The sequence below is a fragment of the Pteropus alecto genome, unplaced genomic scaffold (assembly GCF_000325575.1).
Source record: "Pteropus alecto unplaced genomic scaffold, ASM32557v1 scaffold13, whole genome shotgun sequence".
NCBI classification, from domain to species: domain Eukaryota; kingdom Metazoa; phylum Chordata; class Mammalia; order Chiroptera; family Pteropodidae; genus Pteropus; species Pteropus alecto.
The window spans coordinates 11,086,077-11,107,149 of NW_006434373.1; the positions used below are offsets into that span (position 1 = coordinate 11,086,077).

General features: G+C 38.3%; 1 protein-coding gene across 7 annotated transcripts in view; it reads left to right on the plus strand.

Moving 5' to 3' along the window:
* The window catches only part of DOCK9 (dedicator of cytokinesis 9), a 242,404-nt gene that overhangs the window by 563 nt on the left and 220,768 nt on the right, over window positions 1-21,073 (plus strand). The window lies entirely within an intron of this gene.

The following is a 21,073-nucleotide window of genomic DNA, read 5'->3' on the forward strand; positions in this document are numbered from 1 at the left end:
AGGAGGGGCTTGGCACCTGTAGCCTGGAGGGGCGTAAAGGAGTGGAGTTGGGGGCTTCGTCTTCCAGCCTGCAACCCAGGGAGGGAGATGGCCCTGTGGACCCTTTGGGCGGGTTGAGCTACTGAGGAAAGGGGTTCTTCATCCTCTTCTCCGCCCCCTTCACCTTTTCTAGCCGGCATCCTGAGGTTTGGCCTCTTCTTGTGAAAGGTTATGGAGCGTGATAGGAACCTTGGGTAATTTCAGCTTGGTGCAAATTACTACGAAGTTTGGGGATTTGAAGCAAGCGAACCGAGCAACTCCGAGATTAATCTGGTCGTAGGAGAACGTTTTTATAGAGAATAGGCCCTTGAGTGTGAGAGAGATAGATGAAGTTTTAAATCAACTTTTCCACACCAGGGCTGGTCCTGCTATATATGGAAACGCAGAATGCCTGGATCACTTGGATAGTGCGGGAGAGGAGCGCCGTTTGAGCAGCAGCATGCTCTCTAGGGCAGCTGGAAACTTTTAGCAGCAACTTGCATTGTCGCTGGCATTTACTTTCTTGAAAGGGGGTTGTTTGTGGGTGGGTGACTTGTGTTTGTTGGAACGGTGCAATAAGACGGGCCTTGGAAGCCTTGGAAGTGATTCTCGCCTTTGTGGCGCTATGCGTGGGGTATTATCGGGTTGGAGTGCCAGGTCACTTAGTACAGGGGCTGGGACATCTTTTTGGTGGCAGATAGATGCTCTTCTTGAGCAGACGTAGGATGACATAAATGATGTTTGTGGAGATTGGAGATGAAACTTCGCTAATTTCCAAATCCAGTTGCTCAGTTTGATTTTTCTCCTAATTGCCAACTCTGCCAACTCGAGATTCCTCAAACTTCAGTTTTTTCCGTTATAAAAAGAGATTTTATTTTTCAATTTTACTGAAGTTGATGGTAAGGAGTAGAGTAGGAGTTGGGAAAGACCAGCACCTGGCATCTCGTCCATAACCTGAACCCACTAATGTCGCTTTGGCTTAAGTAGGCCTGTCTGCATCTTTCCCACTTTAGCCACGGTGTGTATGTTAAGGATAAAGCCCGCAAACATCTGTGGCATCTCTTCTGTTTTCACACGAAGCTTAGTTCTTTTGACTGGGAGCTACTGTCTTCATCAGGAATGAGGCAAAAGAGGAGTAAATAAAACACATCGATTCCATGATTTACAAAGTGCTGACAGACCCCCAACTGAAGAGGAGGTACTAGTTTATGATGTGCAACAGTCCTGGAATAACTGCTCTTCCTATGGGAGAATGGTCTACTGATAGTAACCTAGTAGTGCCTGTTCCCATGTGTGACATCTACTGAGTTACCTTATGACACTTAATTGTATGTCTGTTTTCCCTGGATACCCTTAAGCATGAATAGTCAGACACCTGGCTGGTGTCTTAATTCGTTGTGTTGTTTGTGGTCACTTGTCTGATGAAACCTGGGATAAAACAAATACAAAATGCAAGAAAGCAAGTGGGCCTTCTTGGGTGAATGAAAGGATCCCCGCTAAATGGGAAATGCATTGCAGTGGTTCTGCATTGCAGAAGGAGGAATTTGGGATAGCTTATAGATACTAAAAATTACCCATAAATCTCACTTCTCTCACTTCCACTGCATGTTTCCTCTTGCTGCTCCCCAGTGTCTGCCAGGAAGCCACAGCAGGTGCATCTGCCACATAGGTTCTGGCTCAGCTTTGTTCAAGAGGATCTAAGAATGTAACTCTGATCCATGCAGGAGGCAGAGCCACAACCAAGCCAGGGTTTGGAATCCCGTCGTTCATTGATCTATGCTTGGATAGAAGTATTTGCTCTGTCTTTGATGACTTGGGTCAGCGCTAAGACAATTCCTCCAGCATAATAAATGCTCATTAAATATTCTTAACTAGCTGACTAATAAAGCAATTCTGCTGATGGACTTAAAAGAAAAAATGAACAGGGTATCGATTTAATTAGCTCTTCCCATGCTTCTGGTATTGATGAGTGGCTGGTAGTTCAGAAACAACAAAATTAAATAATTCAGTTATAAAGGCTTCCATTTAACAAAGAAACTTTGAAATGTGAAAGTGAGAGGTGCTTATAAATTTTTTATTGTTCCATAGCTTTATTTTTTTATAGGCTTAGGTTTGTGGACCTTTAAAAACGATTTTGTATTTATTCGAAAAGGTTGAAAATAAAGTGGAGAGACCTAACATAATGAACTGTCATATTTCATCACCCAGATTCAATAATTATCCAGATTTTGCCAGACTTGCTTCAACTGTCTTTTTACTATTTTTTTTTGTGATTTTGAGTTCCAGGCCTCCTGTCATTTAATCCCTATATACCTAGTATATAGTATTAAAAATTGAGATATTTTCTTACATAGCTATAATGTCATTGTGATGCATAAAATAATCTGTTGATATACTATTCAGATTTTCCAGATTGCTAAAGAAACATCTTTGATGAGTTTGTTCTAATCAGAATCCAACAAGGTTTGTAGGCCTTTTCAAATATGGTTTACTCTTTCATGAACCTTAGAATTACTCATGACCCTCCCTGGGATCTGGAGTCCTGGGTTTTAATCCTAGAGGTTTAGTAGTAGTTCAGAGTATGGGCACTGGAGTCAGAACACCTGGGTTGTAATCCCATCTCTACCCCTTATCAGCTGTATAGTGTTAGGCATATAACTTAACCTTGCTGTGCCTCAGTTTCCTCATCTGTAGAGTGGAGATAATAATCGTATTACCTTATAGAGTTGTTGGGAAGATTAAATGAGCAATATAGATAAAGCTCTTAGTGCCTAGTATGTCTTCTTCCAGCTACTTAAGTCACCTTGTGCTGTTGCTTAACTTCTCTGAACCTCAGGGCTCCTGTTCTATTAAATGAGGGGCTTTACTGAATTGTTTCTGCATCTTCCCGACTTCAGCCAATGTGTGTACGTTGTGGATAAAGCCCGCAAACATCCGTGGCATCTTTTCTGTTTCCACAAGAAACTTAGTTCTTTTAACTGAGGACTATTGTCCTAATCAGAGATTTGAAACAGAAGAAGAGTATATAAAACATATGTCTGTGCCATGATTTACAAAGTGCTGGCAGACCCTTTCCCCACCAACAGGCTTTGATTCTAAGCTGCTTTTATAAGAGTTGTAGCTGTATTACTAGTAATATTCCAATCATATTAACTGTAGGAAAAGTAACTTATGGTTTTGGGTAATAAAAGAAGAATCCTCACAAGCCCAGAATTAGCTTTCCATGATTTAGAATCATCAGGAGGGCAGAACACTTGAAATATGTGCAAGCTCAGAAGGAAAAGTAGAAATAATTTCCCGGGCAGGGTGGAGTTGAGATTGCTTTTGGAGCTCCTGAAGGCATCTTACCTTGGGTCTTTCAGATGTGTTAAAGATAGTATCGTAATGGCCTAGATCTAGTAGTATACCAACAAAGGCCTAAAAATATCCTTTCTCTGAAAGATTTGTATAAGAATTGTGACAGAGCTCTTCGCATGGCTTTGCCACTGTTTGCACTTGGGTATTGATGCCCAAGTCCTCTGTCTGCCGGCTTCCTTATTGATCTTATCTCAGAATGTTCAGCTTCAAACGCCCCTTCCATGTCCAGCCCCATGCCAGCGATACCATTTAGTGCCCCCTTGGAGATCTAGCAATATGAAATGAAATGAAACCAAGTCAGGTCATCAATAAATTTTTCTTTCTGTTACTGGAGGCAGATGGACAGAAGGTGTGAAATGAAAATGTCCCAGAGTATGTGCTTGGGTCTTCCTCATCTTCCCAGTTCAGTCAGGTCAAAAAAAAAGGTGAAGGGATGAAGAAGCACAAATTAGTAGTCACAAAGTAGTCACAAGGACGTAGAGTACAGCATAGAGAATATAGTCAATAGTATTGTAATGCCTGTGTGTAGAGCCGAATGGGTGATAGAAAATCAGGGGGATTACTTCATAAACATATTATATAAATGTCTAACTAATGTACTGTGTACCTGAAACTAATATAAAAAAGTATTTCAGATTAAGAAAAAGATTCCAATATTATCTGAGGTAATGTGAGACCTGATTGGTAGTGTTCTTTGAAATGATCAGGTAATGTAAAACTTCATTTTGGCTGTAATTTTAAATCAGATATGTTAGTAAATCATCAACGGAACTGGCCTGAACTTCACCTCCCTGTCTTTCTCCACCCTCTGGTAGAGTCCTAACAAAGAGAAATGTCCCAAAATACAGGAAGCAGGGCGGAGGTCCATCTCCAACTAGATAATCAACAACAGGTTCTATTTCTTTGGTTTCTAATCTATTTGAATATTAAGGGAAGGGAGGGTTTTAAGAATGCCTTGAATTTGGAAAGGGAGGGAAGGAATTGTGAAATCTTTATCCACATTATTGAGGACCTGCTCTGTGCTACGAGATGGGTGCTCGGATATGCTATTGCATTAGAGCAGGCCCTTTTCCTGAAGGGTTTATGATCTAAACAGGTGGAAAGGTCACTCGTCTGTAAAAAGATGGATAACAGTACAAAGGAGCAAATTTAAAGGGTCAAATTCCTTCTTTAGGAATAGAGGAAGATGAAATAACAGAGAACTGGTATACTCACGAAACATTTGTGAAGAACTGAACTGGACCTGGAAGATGCAGATATAAGGGAGACTTTTTTCCTGAAACGAATGAGAGATTGAGCAAATGCTTAGAATGCCCAGGTAGGCCAAGAAGGAGCAGAGCAGCTCGGGCAAAGAAGGACAAGTTTTAGAAGGAAGGGAGAGAAGTTTTGAGAAATACATTTGCAAATTTTGGCAACAGTTTCAATGATTGAGAACACACATAAAAGATTTTTTTCTTGTCTTCTTGAAACCTATTTTAGTAAAGAGGTTCAAACCAACCTATGAACATATGCTTCTTAGATCTTCCCCTAAGTGTAATCCTGGAGTAAAAGTGATAGTTTCTTGTCATACAGGACCAAAGACAAGAAGAAAGGTCTGTGGCATGGAAGAGAAAACCCAGAAACCTTTGCGTGTGTAAACATTTAGGGTATGATGTGAACAGTAGTCAGATGTGGTGGGCACACCATTCAGTAAATGGTATTGCATAAAAACAGTGTTGGAGCCCCATCTCATCACATACTGAAATAAATTATAACTATAAGTTACATATAAAATAAATAAAAGAAACAGCATAAATCACGTGTAGATAATCATGTAAGGGTGAAGAGGGGTTTTTTAAAGTATGAAATGAAAGGGGAAAACCAGTTTGGCCTGGGTTTGGGAGGGTAGCCGTGGCTTTGCCACTGACGAGCCGAGAGGCATTTGAGCAAGTTACTTCACCTGAGTCTCAGGTTGCTCATCTGAGAATTGGAATTGTTAGGTAATATTATCTTAGAGTGTTTTTAAAATAAAGGTTAAATAAGGTAATGTATGTAAAGTACTTAATAGTAAGTACTTAACAAATGTAAGCTTGTATTATGTTAATAAAGGGAAATATTGATTATCTTGACTAAATATATCTGGAACTGGCATTTATTGAACACTTACTATGTTCTGGAATTTGTGTTAGGGCTTTTAAACATGGGAGGGTAAGTCACCTCAAGGTCACACAGCTGTTAAGTTGGAGGTCTGGGTCTTGAACCTAGGCACTGTGGCTTCAGATCATGTGTTCTTAATCACTCTGCCTACTGCTTTCCCATGTAAACCTCTGTTCTGTATGTCAAAAGTACCATAAATGTAAAAGTCAAACAATAAACTTAGAAGCAGTATTTGTGTTCTAGTTATCTGTTCTTTTCCTTTGTACTGCTTAGCATAATTTATTTATTTATTTGTGTGTACATTTGTTTTGTGTTTATTTCCCTTGCTGGACTGTTTGTTCACCGTGGTTACTTCAAGAGCTGGCTCAATAAATATTTTTTTGGTGAATGAATGAATCCTGAAGACTCTACATAGTGGTCATAGTGTTAAGTTTTTAAAAATATTGAGAGTTCTTACAAATCAATTGGAGAAAAACACTCCAGTAAAAAAATGGGAAAGCACATTAATAGGCAGTTCTTCAAAGGAATACAATTAATCAATAAAGAGCAGAAAAAAATGTTCAGCTTTGCTAATACAGAAACATTAATTAAGACAAGATGCTATTTTGCCTGATAAATTTGCAAATTTGCAAAGATAGAAAAGGTATTTGCAAGCATGGGTGAACCGGGCACTCTTATTTGCAGGGCTACACTATTCCACAACTCTAGGGGCCCCCTGCACATGGTATTTTATGAGGATTCGTGTCTCCTGTGTTCTATAACATGAATGATATAATCTTTTTGCAATTGGTCTATATGTGTCAAGAACTTGAACATGCTCCCATTCTTGGCCCAGTACTTAACATTTGTGGGAATTTCTCCTAAGGACTAACCTGAAATGTGTATGAAGTCACAGTGCTGACTGTTAAGGGCAGAAAATGTAAAATACTGATCAACTGCAGACTATCTAAAGGTCTTAACAGTAGTCTAAAAAATATGAAACGTGAACTATTTGTGATGCCGTTTATTTTAGAAAAATAATGAGAAAATTCTATTATGGTGTTTAAAAGTGGGAGAGCTTGAGGTTAAGTTCAGGGCTTGGACCTGCCTGCATGGGTTTTATTACCCCTTTGCTACTAACCACTGTGTGACTTTGGCTTGTGACACTACAACCTGGCTTCTGTCCTTCGTCGGGGGTGGCTTCTCAGTCCTCACTTCATTAATTTGTCTTTAAAATGTCTGTAGCATTTGATACTGTTTGGTCCTCTGCACCCCTCCTCCTCTCCTTCCTCTTTTTTCTTCACTCTATCCCTTTGTTGCACTCACCACCCAGGGGCAATTTCTAAAGGGTTTCTTCTGTACCATTGGTTCATAGAATTTAATCTCCTCCCTTCACTTTGAAGGGAGCTGCGCACCCTCATTGCAGTTTCCAAATCTTTATCTCAGTTGTTTTTTCCCCCTGGCGCAGACCTGTTTTTCCACTAACCTGCCTGATGTGTACTTGGCTGTCCTACCAGTCCCTTATGTTCAGCACCTATGAAACATAAATTGTCACTTTTCATTACAAACCAGCTGTCCTTTTTGCGTTCTTTCATAGTTTTCATGGTTACTGACATTGAAATCTCTAATTTCTCCTTTGTTTCTTCTGTTCATCTCCTTTTGTCTTCCTCATTCCATCATCACTGTATCTATTATGTTCTATTTCTGTGTCAGTCAGTATTGACTAATGACACCCAAATCTCAGTGGCTCAGAACAAAAAGGCTTATTTCTCCCTCACGCTTCCTCTCCATTGATGATGGCTGAGGGCCATGTTGTCCATGTCCTGGGGTCTGGGTTGAAGGGATAGCCACTATCTTGAATGTAGTAGGTCTTTAAGCTTCTACTCACTTTTGCTTATATTACATTGGCTAAAGCAAGTCTCATAACCATACCTAGCTCCAAAGGGCAGGAAGGTACAGTCTTGTCTATGCCTGGAAGGAGAGATGAACTCTGGTGAGCAGCGCTTATGACTACTGCAACCTGTCATCCCTTCCTTCTGTGTCCTGTCCTTATCTTGGTCTCTGTATTAGTAGGGAGTACGGTCTCCTTCTCTGGTCTCTTTGCTGCCATTCTTACTCTATCCTTAAGGCTTCAATTTTGAAGCCTTAGCACACCAGTGCTTCCCACTGCCCTTGGAATAGAAGCATCTTCCCTTGGACTGTAAGGTGTTCTTATCAGGCACCATCTTCTCATTGCTCACTGGCTGGCTTTAACATTCTCCAGATGCCAGGTTCTCCCATACCCCAGGACTTCGGCAGAAGCTTTTACCTCTGCTTGGGATAGTAATCACTTCATCGCCTGCCTCATCTGTCAGGCCACTCCCCTTGGTCTTTGGAACTGTACTGTACTTACCTGGCCTTGCCTATCTACACAGACTGAAACAGGCCCTGCCTGTTCTTTTCCTTTGTACCACTTAGCACAATGTATGTATTTATTTGTGTGTACATTTGTTTAGTGTTTATTTCCCTTACTGGACTGTTTGTTCACCATAGTTACTTCAGTGTCTGGCTCAATAAATATTTTTTGGGTGAATGGATGAATCCCGAAGATTCTTCATTTTCCATGTTTGTTTTTCATCCTTTTTCGATTCCCTATTGCCCCTAATTTCTCTCCTTGAACCTATTTCTATTTACTCATTCAAGCTTATCTCCCTCTGCAAGATTAATTTTCATAACGTACAAGTTCCGTTATATCATTAATTTTTCATTGCCACCTGATAAATGCAGTGATACTCTCACACATAAGAATGTATCACTTTGGATCTGGCCCTATGTTTGCTTTAGTGTGGAGAAAGCTAGTCATTCAGGTCGTCCGTAAATCTGTATGATCTTTGCATAGTTTTTGAAAGCAGCCACACATTTTGATACAAGTAAGACTAATTTCCTTTTTAAGGACCATTGTTTTCACCAACTCTATAGAGCTCCAGTATGTAAAAGAATACACTGATCTAACTCTTGTATTAGGTATTTAGTCACTCATTTATCTGAAAACAAAAGTACAAATAATAAAAACGATAGAACTGTTTTTCATTTAGTTGAACCATGAGTTTTGCAAGCCATCAGCAAGCACTTGGATGATGAAGTTGTTTGTTTCTTTTACATCTTTGTCATTTTTTCTCTAATGGACTCCTTGAGTTTTTATCAGTGAATTGGTAGCAAGGAGGCTTACTATCTGATCAGAACTTCATAATGCCAGAAGGTTTGTTTGAATCTCCCTGCGGCCCTCGCCCTCTTCCCCCTCTGTATCTTCAAAGTTGGCAGGAATAATTCAATTAAGATAGTGCATGAGTGTGCCTACTTGGGCTGGGTCAGTGTGTGTGTTAGAGACGTGCCCATTTATTTATTATAGATTAACATTTATTGAATGTTAATCTGAAAGTGAATCTGAAAGCAGATATCTGTGAACTGCTCAGGGTTTCCTTTGACAGTTTGAAGTTTATTCTCAAACTCTTACGTACTTAGTTTGAGATTCACCTACTCTATTTTCATATATTTTGTCTTAATAAAAATACGTATTCTGTCATGTGGTTATAGGAATGTTCTAAGGAAAGATGTTTACCATGCTAAGTTAAAGAGATTATAAACAGTATATACAGAATGATTTACTTTATTTTAAAAAAGTATAAGCAGTATTTTGTTCATGGAAAAATTTTTATGATTTTACAGATGCTATAATAAACCATTCTCTTTTATTTTAGGAATAAGTTAAATATCGGATGTTTAGACCCTGAATTCTAGAACATAGAAAATATGATGATAAAACCAAGTTTCTGTTTAAAGGGAGATTTTTCTTGCTATGGATGGCATCAGGATATAGTGGATAAGAACTTGCTCTCAGGAGGTTCTAAACCTAGCACTTCTGAAAAGGCTCTTCACTTTGAGAATGGACAGGATAACAGCACTTAGCCCATAGATCTTTGTGATGATTAAGTGAGCAAAAGCACATAAAGCACTTAGAATAGGGGCTGGAACACAGTAAATACCCAATAAGTGCCAGCTTTGGTTATTTATGAGGGCAACCTAAAGGAATGTTATATAACCCTTAAAAGTGCTGCTTCTGGAGAATTTATGAGATGGGAAAATTATAATATTGGGTGAAAAAGACCATATATGGAAATATGTGTGATCACAATTGTGTAAAAAATAACGTGTTTAAGAAAATATTGGTGGAAGGAAATACATGAAAAGGTAAGCATATGACTTGTTCCTTATATATTCTAATTTTCCTACTTGTTTTACTTTCAAAATAAGAATGGATAGTTATCAAGAAAAAGAAAACAATATAGGAGAGAATTTTTGCAAAAAGTTATTCAAATTAGTACTCTTTGAAAATTACACTTGTACACCTTAGTGCTTGTACAGGTGTGCATCTCAATGTAAAATATGTTCCTGAAGTGAGACATACACATGCATCTCGATAGCAAAAGTAGTGTCGATTAATTAGGAGCCCTACATTAAATGCTCTTACAGGAAGGACACCCATGTGAAATTATGAAACTTTGCATTTCAGTTTTATAAAATTCTTTCAAAAAATATCTTGTTTGAGCCTCTGGAAAATTCAGTCAGATATTTACTTACTTACTTACTTACTTACTTACTTACTTACTTACTTACTTATCTATCTATCTATCTATCTATCTATCTATCTATCTATCTATCTATTTATTTCTGGTTTTCAATTTGCTTAAGGTCACCTGGCTAATATTTTAACCTTTTTTTTTTTTTCTTGATCAGATGGCAGGGACTGTCTAAAAGTATAATTTTAAGCTTTGAGTTCTTGGAAACTTTTGAATTAATTTGAGTCATTAAACACTTTTGTGGAAAGTACCATGAATTCTCTGGGATGATAAAAATTCATGACATGGAAATGAAATCATACTCTTTTGAAGGTGAAAGATATCTTTAGAGGTCATCTGGTCCAGTTTCTTTTACAGATGAGGAGGATAAGGTCCACCATGGTTAAGTGAATTGCCTGTGGTCATACAGTCTGTTAGTATTACTAACAGACAAGAACAAAATCTAGTTTACTGACTGCTGGTCCAACTTATTTTCCACAGACCATAGGAAATAATAGAATTTACTTTGTTTACACTTACATTTCATCAAATATTTTTATAGGCCATGGTAATCAGATAATATCAGAATACGAAACATCTATTTGTACCATGGATCTCCACCCTGCTTATATATTTCATTAGCCCTGGACTAGTTTGTAGGTGAAATTGACATTCATTTTTCCAAAAGCTAAGAAAAGAATTTCTACATTTCTGTTTAAGGGGTATTAGGAGGGAAAAGAGAAAGAAATAAAAAACAAGAATTATAGGATTATTCTGAAAAAGATTTCAGTAGAAACTTATTTAAGAAAGAAGAATTAATTTAGTAGTCCAATGAGTTTTTTAAGGAGTGAAGATCATGGTTTTATGTATACTTTGGTTAAAATAATTATGTGGCTTGAGGAAAAAACAAAAACCTCCCTGGGCCCATTAACCTAAAATGCTTTAATGTAGAATAAACTCTGTTCGTCTAGGTCATTTTACCTTGCAGGCTGCTTTGCCTTGACTAAAATAAATAATTAGCTGTAAATGGCAGTTTGGTTAAAATTGTATTATTATAGAAAGAGTTGTATTTCTAAGATTGTTTAGAAAATTTATTTAATCTGTCATGCTAACATATTGCTGTTTTCTTAAGTAGAAAATAGAGTTCCTATGGTGATAGCAGAGATGCCATAATATTTATAGCATATTAGATTCACTTATAAACTATGACACTAGCTAGAATTTACAGGATATTTAATCTCTTAGGTTGACTTTTTTCCTTCCCAGGCTTTTAATATGTTCATTTATCCATTTGTATTTTATTTATTCTTTTAAGAAAACTTTTTGAGGGAATGCTAGTCTTTTTTTTCTAGATGATCAGAAGTAACTGCTGTTATATGATTTTTTTTTCCTTTCAACTGAAGAATGCACTTGTGCTTTACTGACTTTTTTGGAGGTGATTTTATGAAAAGCCCAATTAATGTATCAAGTTTTTAAAGGACTTAAAAACGCTTAAAACTGAGAGGCCCAAAGGTTCCTGATATAGTGTTAGTTTGTCCTGGAAGAGTCACTATATTGGGCGGACTTGAGTAAACATATTGGTGTTGAGATTTCCATAATGTGTAAGAGGGTAGCATGAGAGAGGAGGGATGGATAGTAGATGATTGTTTATTGAATTGGAAACAGCCATATTGTTTATTGAATTGGAAACAGCCATATTGTTTATTGAATTGGAAACATATCATGGTCTGGAGACTGGAGAAGAAGAGGTTGAGGATTATAGGCTCTGGGGGTTGGAGTAGGCTTCTTTAGTAGATATTATGGGGAGCTCCATTTGGGGAAAGGGGTTTCTGAATAAATTCTAGAATTTGAAATGATCACAGATATCTTTTTCCATGGCTTCAGTTATCAGAAATTGTTGAAAAGAAGACTGAGTTCTGTCTTTACAATATGGAGTCTTGGTGTCTGGGATATCCTCTATTCTGGAAAATAAGTCCCACAGTAGCCCAACCCTACAACGTCCTATCATATTACAGTGAGCAGTAAGTATATTTCCTGTCGGAAGAATCAAGTTCTTCCTCTGATACCTACTCCTTTGTGGTCTTGGCCTGGTGCCTACGCTGTGTCACCTGTACAGTGGAAGAGGCACTGACCAGCCCAGAGTGTATTTAAGCTACTTTTTTCTGAACAAATCCTTTGGTTTGGAGCCTGGCCCGATGCAACCCTGGAGTTCATTTCCGTCAGCATAGACCTTTGGGAGGGGAGTGGCAGAGGCCAGATGGAGCCCAGTCTTCTCTGGTGCAGGCTTCCCTTTGATCTTCTTCTACATTATCAGACCAGGCATTTTGTCCTGGAGCCTCCTGCAGATTCAGTGTCATCTTGTTTATTTTTTTGTCAGGATCTTAGCAGATCTTGAGACCTTTTCTGAGTTTTTAACAATGATATTAGCAGATAAAAATGCAGTGGTATTACAGTATTTTAAAGCTCTCATGCTTCAGTATTTGATAACTTCCCAGTTGTCATTGGTCATTCATTTGCTCAAACACTAAAGGATAAATATTCGATTAAGAAACAGATCTTGTCCTCAAGAAGCATGTAATCTAGAGAGAAAAAAGCAGCATAGGTGGGACCCAGGGGCTTTTGGATTCGTGTTCATCTTTGAGAGTCTCCTGTCTCTTGGCTCTTTCATATCCTCGAAGCAAGAAGGAAGGTTGTGACCAGTGCAGATCAAGGTCATAGGGAGGTACTGAGACTGAAGTCAGCTTTCTGGGAAGTAGAAACATGCCAGGACTTCCACATCTATTGCTCTGCTTTCATGAGACCCAGGAAACCATGTACATGTTCATTGCAGGAACAGTGATAGAATATTTCTCTCATGACGATATTGGGTAGGGATAGAGGAAGCTCACATCAGTGATAAGCTCAATGAGAATTGTGGGTCAGGGCTCAAAAGAACAGACTAGAAAGGTGGAAAGGAAGGCTTTTTTTAAAAAAATAGTAATGTAGCTTACACATCCTAAGGAGTACTAAAATTAAGATTTTTAGCTGCACAGATGTAATTTACTTTGAAGCTAACTAGGGAAAACTGGGCATTTAAGAGATTTATGTCTCTTGGCATCTAGAATATGTTTTCTGGTGCAAACCCCCTCAAATTTGCAGGAATTTGGATCTCAATTATGTCCTTAATTAAACCCAGAAGTTACATATGAAACACATATTAAAATAACAGTATCATGTTAGTATTTTAAATTTATGTTAAATAATATGGCATACATTATTGTAGTTCTTTGTGTACTATATTTGAGGGTACAAAAACTGTAAAACCTCTGCTTTTTTCAGAACTGAAAGTGAAACCAATTTTTGTGGAACTCCAGATTAAAAATAATCTGAATTGATTGTGAGAACTGTGTTTAAAAAGAAAACTAAGTTGTTTTTTTTTTATGCCAAATCATCAGTGACTTTAAGCTCCATAGAACACATGGCACTGTTGCCTGGATTTTTAAGTGATTCTAAAACACTGAATACTTAGCATGGGGGTTTTGGGAGGCAAGGTGACATCCTGCTGATTGCAGTTAGGCTAATGATAGCAGAACTAAGGTACTGGTCATTGTTTCTAGAAAAGCACCACTTTTCAAGTGCCAAGAAACATTTGTAAATACTAAAATTGGTTCTTATGTAAAGGTGCATGTACTTGGTTTAGGCTTAATTTTTTGTTTATTTTATTTTTTTTAACTTTCTGCCATTAAAGATGTGTGTGAATCATCTTAATAATCCCTTGGGAAAAGAAACAAGCAAGTATTTAATTGACAAATATTCAAGCACATGTGTATTAAATGCTGTCACATCTATAATGTTTCTACATATATCTGAATAGATAGATTTTTAATTTCACACATGTACCAAATTAATTGAACACATTTGTTGAATTCCTGCATGTGCTAAGCACTGTGCTAGGTGCTTTGGGGAACCAGGATGAGTAAGACAGATCCTGTCTTACAGTACTGACAGACTAACGGAAGAGAGAAGGTTGTAAAATAAGCTTTATGCACATTTAAATAGAAGACAATCATTGGGGAGTTATAAGTAAAATGGTAAAGGAACTTCAGGAGAGATGGTACTTCCAATCCAAGAAATCAGAAAAATACTTAATGAAGAAGATGACATTTTGAGCTGAAAGTAGACTTGAGAGATAACTATGTAAGAGGGACCCAAGTAAGTGAAGCCCCGAGGAAGGAAATCATAGGATGTATCTGGGGGAACAGTGAGTAGTTGAGTCTGGTGAAGTATAGGGAGAGTTAAGAGTGCACAAATCTGGGTCACCCACAGAGGGGGAGAATGGACAAGGGCCAGGTTGTAGAGTGTTGACTTCATTCTTTGTTGTTGGGTTTTGAGCCGGAAGGCACCTGGATCAGAGCTTTGTTGGGGGAATATGGATCCTAGTGACTGGGGCCTGAATGGAGGCAGAGAGCTGGGGGGTTAGATATTACTTAGGAAATTTTCACCATAATTTAGGCAAGAGGTAAAGAAGAGGGCATAAAGTAAAAAATTTATGCATAAGAAGTATTTTGGGATAAAGTGGATGGGTATTTGAACATGATTAAATTAGATTATTTATTTGACAAATATTTATCAGTAATCATCCCTCCCCTCACACCAGGTTGAGCTTGGTGTTCCCTGGCTAGGTGAGATTGAGAAGCTGGAAGTATTAAAGATAGCCTTAGGTTCAGCCCTGAGAGACCTAGAAAGTGGTGATGCAGAAATCTGAGAACACCTACCCTTGTTACCAGGCCTTGAGTGGAGTGTAAATTTATCTGGTCTCCGCTTTCAAATAAACTATTGCAGACAGATGAGAATCTCATCTCCCGTTATAAACACTACCAGAGAAAGGAATTAGCAGTGAGATGTAGGGACCTTCATTTATTAGACAGTGTTTAGGGTAAAACAGACAGCTTTAAAAACTATCTATCTAGTCTTCTTTAAAATAGTCATAATCAGTGTGTGCTTAACCATGAGGCCCTGATCCAATGCTTTCTCACCCATGGTGTCTTCAAAGGTGACGTTCAGTTTTCCGGAATGACCTTTCTCTCCTTTTTAAGGGAAAAATTAAAGTGGGCTTTAAAAATGGTAGATACATAAACAATTAGAGACAAGAAAGGTAATGTTGTTACCCTTTTTGTGCACATTTCTATAGTTTACTTGTTTTAGGTAAGAAAATATATGTGACTGCTTTGTACACCAAGGGCCCCCATGCCTTTTTGGATATGAGCTTCTTTAACATTTCCAAGTACATGCTAAATCGCTGAATGGGTTGATAAATTATAGATAGAAAAGTGTTCTCAGTTTTCCTCTTCTTGGATTTCTTCGCTTCTTGTTACTGTAGATCTCTTTTCTTTGAAATTGTATCTTCCTTTGATATCCAAATACTGTTATTATTACCCTGCTTATTAATCTGTACAGTGACAGTGGTAATGATGATAACTGTTTTCTCAATGTCTTTTCTGTTTTCCCTTTCAGTTTCTTACTATAGCCATACCCCAGAAGAATGAGGACCCGATGCTTTCCTCTTTCCACCTTCCAGAGAGTTTAGCTACTACCTCTATTTCAGTGACTCATCTTCATGTCTTTATTTCCAGCTTTGACTAAGATATTCGTGAGGGTCAGGAGAAAGCCAGTTGGTGAAGGGATATGATGAGAGAAAAGGGATGAGGATGAATGAGAATTTCCCCAATGGAAGAAAATCTATAGGTCTTAATGGAAGGCTTCAGAATAGAGAAGCATGGTAGGAAATGAATACGTGAAGGTGTTGAACCTCCATTTCTTGCTGAAAGGCAGTGCTACACAGTGTGAAATCCATGGACAGGAGTTTGTCTCTGAACTGTTCATAACTGAGCTATGATGAGAAACATGCAGAAACTGAGAACAAATACTTAGAAACCCTTAACAAGTTGAGAGGGCAACTTCAAGTCTGTTGAATCTAATAAAAATTTGGGACATATTTTTCATGTCTTTGTTTTATTTATTAGTTGTTGTTGTTCTTGTTATTATTTTGTATTTTATAAAAGTATTGGTCCTCAATGGATTGGGGAAAGAAGTGGACCTTCACCACAAGTAGTTTGAAAAGGCCTGTTGTAGGTTAGTGGAGATGGTAGTTGAGGATGCATTTTTCTAAGTGGTTGGTTTGGGCAGCAGGAACTAGGAGTGCACAGGCTGGGGGTAGGTAATACTGAGCATCCGAGGGAAAGGGCGACCTAGTGAGATGGAGTCTTGTGACTTGAGGAAGTTGCTGGGTGAGGACGATGTTTGGACACATGGTGCCCACACCCGGGTGAGGCCCAGCCGCAGCTCTTGATAGGAATGTGTATATAGTAGTTCCCTGTTATCCAAGGAGGATACGTTCCAAGACCTGTGGATGCCTGAAACTGTGGATAGTACCAAACCCTATATATACTATGTTTTTTTTTTCTTACGCATACATACCTTTTACTTAAAGGAAGCACTTTATGGCTTTTATTTGGCATATCTAAATTGCAAGCATCACTATTGCGCTTTTTGGCCATTTTAAGTAAAATAAGGATTACTTGAACACAAGCTGCGATACTACCACAGTCGATATGATAACTGAGTCGGCTGGTAAGTGACTCATGGACTGGTAGCCTATACAGCATGGATACGCTGGACAAAGGGATGATTTATGTCCCAAGCAGGATGGAGTGAGATTTTATCACACTACTCAGAATGTTGCACAATTTAAAACTTATGAATTGTTTACTTCTGGAATTTTCCATTCAACATTTTTGGACCTCGATTTATCACGGGTAACTGAAACTGTGGAAAGAAAGCCAAACTGCGGATAAGGGGGAAGTACTGTATTGCCCTGCTGGCAGGGCCTTTTGTGCTGGAAGGGGTTCCCCATGGTCTGGGTGGGGGCTGTTGGACCATCTGGCCAGTAGTGTTGTTTTTGGTTCACTAGATGTGAACAGGGTATCACATCTTCTGTGCCTTCAGCTTGCTTTTTATCTTTTATTTGCCCTGGCTCTTTCCTATTTCGACTCTGCCTAGACATATTGCAAAAGCTTAATGGTGTTTCTTTTGCTTCCCAAACTCTTCCTTAAAATTCTTTTAACACAAAGAATGATTCCCTCTGTATATAGTTTTCCTGGACCTCTTGATTTCTAAGCCATTCACCTTTCTGTTGGACTTTTCCTAATTCTACCACTTGCCTGACCATGGCTGGTCTTTCTTTTTGTAAAAGGTGATGTCATGATGGATTCCTAACAAATACTAGCACCAGCAGAGCAGATTCTGGGATCCTGGGCTGGCAACTTCATAATTCTATCTTTTCCCCCAAAGCCTCAGGATATTAAACCACTGAACTGGCGCGTTTCTTGGCTGCCTGCCAAAGGAATATTTGAGGAAAGAATGGACCAGCTTTTGTTTCCCTTGCCTTCTATGTAGCCTTGGGGTGGATTCTGAGGGGATGTTTTCCCTCTCAGGACTAACCCATTCGGTATTGAGAAAGCAGGAAAGCGAGTTTTCCTGTTACGAGCAGTGAACAAAAAGCAAGCAGCGGATGGAGATATCCTGTTGGAGGAGGCTTGGGGGAGTGAATGCAGACAAATGCGCCGCATTCTTTCTGCGTCTTTAAGGAATATGAGGAGATGGGAGGAAATCAATCACTCTGTAGGCCAAGTCCAAATGGATTTCCTTTTATTTATTGGGCTTAATAAGAAGGTTATAAGTGTATGCTTTATAATTTAAAAACTTGTCAGATTCAGAGATGTATAGCACATGACAAATTAGAAAAATGAAAGTTTTTTCTTTCCCATGAGGTCATTCTAAGTTTGCCTGGGTCTGGGCAATGAACTGTAAAAGTAAATGTAAACTCTATTCAAGTTTTATTTATTTTTAAGTTTAAAAATCACTCAAAATGGCAAATTTTTGCTGAAATATATTTATAAGAAGATAGCTTGTCATATACTCTTGGGGGCCCATTCTTTGGTACTTTTAAAAAAGAACTAACTTTTTTTTTATTATGAGAGCAATACATGTTTATTATAGGAAAATTAAAAAGGCATTAAGGCAACTGAACAGTACAGGAATGGGCTGGAAAGACATGGAAATGGAAAATCAGAGCTGGAGGGAAAAATCAGGGTCTTCTGGGAGCACTGGGAGGTGGGGTCAGGGTCAGGGAGGATCTCCCTGGGACCCCTGCATGCCACACCTTCAGTTGTGACTTTATACGTTTCGAGGCTGGCCTTCCCAGTCTGCCACTGGTCTAGATCTGACCATTCCAAGTTTGTATAGAGTTAGAAAACTGTAATGATAAGTTGAAAAGCCAGTTAACTGACTGTATTTCATATCTTGTCAGTTAAGGAGAAGGGGAGCTAGGCAAAGGGAGTCTCTAAAGAGACAGATTTATATCTGGAGTGACTGAGTTTTGCGTGTGAGGAATCTTTGAAAACTTTGGCTGTAAGGGAGATAAAGGAAATGTAAAAGAAGTGTGGAAGAGTAAAATAATTTGGGGATCGGGTAGGAGGAAGAAATATACGAATGGCTTTTGTCATACTTCATTGTCTTCTTGACTTTCCCATTTCCTCTACATCTTGCTGTCTTGACAAATGCATAGGTGTTCTATGGAATGAGGAAGCTTCATTCCACTGTTTTATAGCAGTAAACATTACAGCACAGCTGTCAGAGGTCATATTTTCAGTCAATTTAACTTATGAAGATAGCGAGAGAAATCCTTATAAGGCATGAGATTAAATTGTCTTGGGCTTCTTTTATGTGTGAAAACATCATCAAATTCAATAGCCATTTTCTTGTAGGTAATATAGGATTAACATAAAATTGAAAGGGTAGAGGCTTGAACTGGATAATCTGTTGATTTTGGTAGTTTGTTAATTAACAAATATTCATTGAGTAGTGTTACACTCCGCCACTGGGCCAGACCTAATGATAGAATTGTAAATTGGACAGACACAGTCCTTGAACTCACAGACCTTCCAGTCTGATCAGAACATAAGTAGGTAATCAGACAGTTTTAATATAGTGGGATAAGAGCTCCAAAAAGAGACATGTGGGGTGTCCTGTGATAACATGGGAGAGACACCTGTCTGGATCAGAGGGAGTGACATCTAGGCCGAGAACTGAAGCATAAGAAGAAATGACCAGATAAAGGGGAATATTTTATTTTAGCCACAGGGAACAGCAAGTGCAAGGCCTGGAGGAGAGAAAGAAGCGTGGAATCATCCAGAAACTAAAAGCTGGTCTATAATATGGCCAATGCTTGTAGCTGCAGATGGGAGTGATGAGAGAGTTCTGAAGAGGTAAGCTGGGGCCCAACACAAAGGGCTTTTCAGGGCATGTTAAGAAATGTGAACTTAGGAGTTTAAAGATGCAGGACAGGAGATCAAAATATAAAATTCAATTGTATTTCTGTATACTAGCAATGAACAAACCAAAGATGAAACTAAGAACAGCTGCATTTACAATACGATCAAAAAGAGTAAAATACTTAGGACTAAATTTAACAAAAGCAGTACAAGACTTGTATATCAAAACTTTGTTAAAAGAAATTAAAGAATACTAATAAGTGGAGAACATCCAACGTTCATGGGTTGGAGGACTTAATATTGTTAAGCTGGCACTACCCCCAAATTTATTTACAGATTCAGCTCAATTTCTATCAAAATCGTACCTGACTTTTTTGCTGATACTGACTGACATGCTGATCCTAAAATTCATATGAATATGCAAGGAACCCAGAATAGCGAAAACAATGTTCAAAAAAAGAAAAAAGTTAGAGGACTTAAACTTCCTGATTTCAAAACTTACTACAGAGCTATAGTAATCACAATAATGTACTGGCATAAGGATAGGCTTATATATCAGTGGACTAGACTTGAGTGTCCAGAAATAAATCCACACATTTGTAATCAGTTGATTTTCAACAAGTGCCAAGACCATTCAATAGATATAGAATAGTCTTTTCAACAGATAGTGCTGGAACAACTGTATATCCATATGCAAAAGAGTGAGGTTAGATCCTTGCATCACACCATATGTAAAAACTAATTCATAATTGGTCATAGACCTAAATGTTAGACCTAAAACTATAAAACTCTTTGAAAAAGAATGTAGGTATGAGTCTTCATGACCCTGGATCAGGTCATGGTTTCTTAGCTATGACACCAAAAGCACAAGCAACAAAGTAAGAGATAGATAAATTGGATATTAACAAAATGAAAACTTGTGTTTCGAAGAACACTGTGGAGAAAGTGAAAAGAAAAGCCACAGAATGAGAGAAAAGATTTGCAAGTCATATATCTCATGAGGAACTTGCATCCAGATTGTATAAAGAACTGTTACAACTTAAAAAGGTAACTTTAAAAATGAGCAAAGAATCTAAACAAACATTTCTTTAAAGAAAATATACAAGTGGATCTGCTCAACATCATTAGTCATCAGGGAAATGTAATTCAAAACCACGGTGAGGTACCACTTCACACCCACTAGGGTGGCGGCAGTATAAAGACAGGCAATAACTTTTATCTGTTATTGTCACGTTGGTAAGGATGTGGAGAGATTTGAGCCCTCATACATTGCTGTTGGGAATGTAAAATGATGCAGCCACTTTGAAAAACAGTTGGCAGTTCTTCAAAAAGCTAAATATAGTCTAAATATAGTCTAAATATGACCCAGCAGTTCCACTCCTAGGTATATATCTAAGAGAACTGAGAATATATGTTCACACAAAAACTTGTACATGATTGTATTAATCAGGATTTTCTAGAGAAGTAGAACCAATAGGGTATGTATAGGAGAATATTTATTATAAGGAATTGGCTCACACAATTATGGAGGCCGAGAAATCCCATAATCTGCTTTCTGTAAGCTGGAGACCTAGGAAAGCCAGTGGTGTAATTCAGTCCAAGTCTGAAGCCCTGAGAAGCAGGAACACCAAGGGCAGGAGAAGATCGTTGTCTCAACTCAAGCAATCCGGCAGGAAT